The 4,447-nt window shown below is 41.8% G+C and overlaps 1 non-coding gene across 1 annotated transcript; it reads left to right on the forward strand.

The window, feature by feature from the left end:
- The first annotated feature begins 3,753 nt into the window (after nucleotides 1–3,753).
- On the forward strand, nucleotides 3,754–3,857 carry LOC148564566 (small nucleolar RNA R71). Its single transcript, XR_015884407.1, has one exon. It is a non-coding gene; the product is annotated as a small nucleolar RNA R71 (small nucleolar RNA).
- The last annotated feature ends 590 nt before the right edge of the window (nucleotides 3,858–4,447 follow it).

Below are 4,447 nucleotides of genomic sequence, written 5' to 3' on the forward strand. Positions count from 1 at the left end.
GTGCGGTCCACAGATCCTGAGGTGTCAAGGAATTCGAGTCCCTGGACCATTCTGGCATTTAAACGCCCTCAGTGTGCCAAATCTGGCGTTTAACGCCAGCTCTGCTACCTTTCCTGGTGTTAAACACCAGTCTGCTGCCCCTTTCTGGCGTTTAACGCCAGCCAGACACCCTTTTCTGGCGTTAAACGCCAGTTTGTCTACCATTTCTGGCTTTTAACGCCAGCCAGACGCCAGACAGCCTTTTCTGGCGTTAAACGCCCAGAGTGCTGCCCATTCTGGCATTTAACGCCCAGAATGCTGCCAGGCTGGGCGTTAAATGCCCATTCTGCTATCCTTACTGGCGTTTAAACGCCAGTAAGCCTGTCCTCCAGGGTATGCTATTTTTGATGCTGTTTTTCGTTTTGCTTGAATTTTGTAGTTGTTTTTGTGACTTCACATGATCATCAACCTAAAGAAAACATAACAATGGAAAACAAATATATAAATATAATTAAATAACATTGGGTTGCCTCCCAACAAGCACTTCTTTAATGTCAATAGCTTGACAGTGATCTTTTAGAGAGCCTCACAGAGATTCAGAGCTTAATGGTGGCCTCCCAACACCAAACTTAGAAGTTGAGTGTGGGGGCTCTGTTTGACTCTGTATTGAGAGAAACTTCTCATGCTTCCTCTCCATGATTACAGATGGAGATCCTTGAGCCTTAAACACAAGGTAGTCCTCATTTAATTGAAGGACTAACTCTTCTCTGTCCACATCAATCACAGCTTTTGCTGTGGCTAGGAAGGGTCATCCAAGGATGATGGATTCATCCTCATCCTTCCTAGTGTCTGGGATTATGAAATCAGCAGGGATGTAAAAGCCTTCAACCTTTACTAAGACATCCTCTACAAGTCCATAAGCCTGTTTTCTTGAATTGTCTGCCATCTCTAGTGAGATTCTTGCAGCTTGCACCTCAAAGATCCCTAGTTTCTCCATTACAGAGAGGGGCATGAGGTTTATCCCTGACCCCAGGTCACACAGGGCCTTCTCAAAGGTCATGGTGCCTATGGTACAAGGTATTAAGAACTTTCCAGGATCCTGTTTCTTTTGAGGTAATTTCAGTTGAACCAGATCATTCAGTTCATTGATGAGCAATGGAAGTTCATCCTCCCAAGTCTCACTACCAAATAACTTGGCATTCAGCTTCATGATTGCTCCTAGATACTGAGCAACTTGCTCTTCAATAATATCTTCATCCTCTTCTGAGGAAGAATACTCATCAGAGCTCATGAATGGCAACAGTAAGTTCAGTAGAATCTCAATGGTCTCTGTATGAGCCTCAGATTCCTTTGGTTCCTTATTAGGGAACTCTTTGGTGGCCAGTGGACATCCATTGAGGTCTTCCTCATTGGAAATCACTGCCTCTTCCTCCTCTCCAGGTTCGGCCGTGTGGGGTATGTTGATGGCCTTGCACTCTCTCTATGGATTCTCTTCTGTATTGCTTGGGAGAGAACTTGGAGGGAGTTCAGTAACTCTTTTACTCAGCTGACCCACTTGTGCCTCCAAATTTCTAATGGAGGACCTTGTTTCAGTCATGAAACTATGAGTGGTCTTACTTAGATCAGAGATTATGGTTGCTAAGTCGTAGATGCTCTGCTTGGAATTCTTTGTCTGTTGCTGAGAAGAGGATGGAAAAGGTTTGCTATTGCCAAAACTATTTCTTCCACCATTATTATTATTGAAGCCTTGATTAGGCTTCTGTTGATCCTTCCATGAGAGATTAGGATGATTTCTCCATGAATGGTTATAAGTGTTTCCATAGGATTCTCCCATGTAATTCACTTCTTCCATTCCAGGATTCTCAGGGTCATAGGCTTCTCCTTCAGAGGAGACTTCCTTAGTACTGCCGGATGCAGCTCGCATTCCAGTCAAACTCTGAGAAATCATATTGACTTGTGGTGCACGAATTGTAAAACACACTTTTCATAACTCGTACCACTAACCAGTAAGTGCACTGGGTCGTCCAAGTAATACCTTACGTGAGTAAGGGTCGATCCCACGGAGATTGTTGGCTTGAAGCAATCTATGGTTATCTTGTAAATCTTAGTCAGGAGATTAATAATAAAAATTACTTTTGTTTATGAAAACTAAATAACATGAAATAAAGGTTACTTGTTATGCAGTAATGGAGAACAGATTGAGGTTTTGGAGATGCTCTGTCCTCAGAATCTCTGCTTTCTTACTGTCTTCTTCTTCACGCACGCAGGTCTCCTTCCATGGCAAGCTGTATGTTGGTGGATCACTGTTGTCAATGGCTACCATTCGTCCTCTCAGTGAAAATGGTCCAAATGCGCTGTCACCGCACGGCTAATCATCTGTCGATTCTCACTCATGTTGGAATAGGATCCATTGATCCTTTTGCGTCTGTCACTACGCCCAGCACTGGTGAGTTTGAAGCTCGTCACAGTCATCCCATCCCAGATCCTACTCGGAATACCACAGACAAGGTTTAGACATTTTGGATCTCAGGAATGGCCGCCAATAATCCTAGCCTACACCACGAAGACTCTGATCATGAACCAAGAGGCTAAGAGATATACACTTAATCTAAGGTAGAACGGAAGTGGTTGTCAGGAACACATTCATAGGTTGAGAATGGTGATGAGTGTCACGGATCATCACATTCATCAGGATGAAGCGCGAGTGAATATCTTAGAATAGAGACAAGCGTGATTGAATGGAAAACTGTAGTAATTGCATTAATTCATCAAAACACAGCAGAGCTCCTCACCCCCAATCATGGGGTTTAGAGACTCATGCCATCAGAAATACAATATGAAATGTGTAAAATGTCATGAGGTACATAGTAAGTCTCTAAAAGTTGTTTAAATACTAAACTAGAACCTAGGTTTACAGAAAATGAGTGAACTACGATAGATAATGCAAAAATCCACTTCCGGGGCCCACTTGGTGTGTGCTGGGGCTGAGACTTGAACTTTACACGTGCCTAGGCTGTTTCTGGAGTTGAACGCCAGGTTGTAACCTGTTTTAGGCGTTTAACTCCAACTTGTAAACTATTTCTGGCGTTTAACACCAGAATGGAACATGGAACTGGCGTTAAACGCCAGTTTACATCATTTATCTTTGAGCAAAGTATGGACTGTTATATATTACTGGAAAGCCCTGGATGTCTACTCTCCAACGTAATTAAGAGCGCACCATTTGGGTTTCTGTAGCTCCAGAAAATCCATTTCGAGTGCAAGGAGGTCAGAATCCAACAGCATCTGCAGTCCTTTTTCAGCCTCTGAATCAGATTTTGCTTAGGTCCCTCAATTTCAGCCAGAAAATACCTGAAATCACAAAAAAACACACAAACTCATAGTAAAGTCCAGAAATGTAAATTTTTCTTGAAAACTAATAAAAACATAGTAAAAACTAATTAAATTATACTAAAAGCTACCGAAAAACAATGCCAAAAAAGTGTATAAATTGTCCGCTCATCAACTTTCTAAGTCAATATTTTGTTCTGAGCCAATATGGCATTCAGAGTATCAACCTCAAGAACTCCTTTCTTTTGAGTCATCGCATTACTCATAGGATTCCTTTCAGAAGTGTACATGAACTGGTTATTTGCAACCATTTCAATGAGTTCCTGGGCTTCTTCAGGCGTCTTCTTCAGATGAAGAGATCCACCAGCAGAGTTGTCCAATGACAACTTGGATAATTCAGATAGACCATCATAGAATATACATAAAATGCTCCATTCTGAAAGCATGCCAGAAGGACACCTTCTGATCAGTTGCTTGTATCTTTCCCAAGCTTCATAGAGGGATTCACCTTCCTTCTGTCTGAAGTTTTGGACTTCCACTCTAAGCTTACTCAATTTTTAAGGTGGAAAGAATTTGGCCAAGAAAGCATTGACTAGCTTTTCCCAAAAGTTCAGGCTTTCTTTAGGTTGTGAGTCCAACCATGTCCTAGCTCTATCTCTTACAGCAAAAGGGAAAAGCATAAGTCTGTAGACCTCAGGATTAACCCCATTGGTCGTAACAGTGTCACAGATTTGCAAGAATTTAGCTAAGAACTGATGAGGATCTTCCAATGAAAGTCTATAAAACTTGTAATTCTGCTGCATTAGAGAAACTAATTGAGGCTTAAGCTCAAAGTTGTTTGCTCCAATTGGAGAAATTGAGATGCTTCTTCCATAGAAGTCAGAAGAGGGTGCAATAAAGTCACCAAGCATCTTCCTTGCATCTCCACCATTGTTGTTGTTTTTAGCCATGTCTTCTTCTTTTTTCAAAAAGTTATACAAGGTTTTCTCCAGAGAGTTGTGCTTTAGCTTCTCTTAGCTTCCTCTTTAGAGTCCTTTCAGGTTCCGGATCAGCTTCAACAAGAATGTTCTTATCCTTGCTCCTGCTCATGAAAAAAAAGTGAACAGAGAAGAAGAGGAATCCTCTATGTCACAGTATA

Source organism: Arachis ipaensis, chromosome B5 (genome assembly GCF_059453495.1).
Source record: "Arachis ipaensis isolate K30076 ecotype BB chromosome B5, ASM5945349v1, whole genome shotgun sequence".
Taxonomy (NCBI): domain Eukaryota; kingdom Viridiplantae; phylum Streptophyta; class Magnoliopsida; order Fabales; family Fabaceae; genus Arachis; species Arachis ipaensis.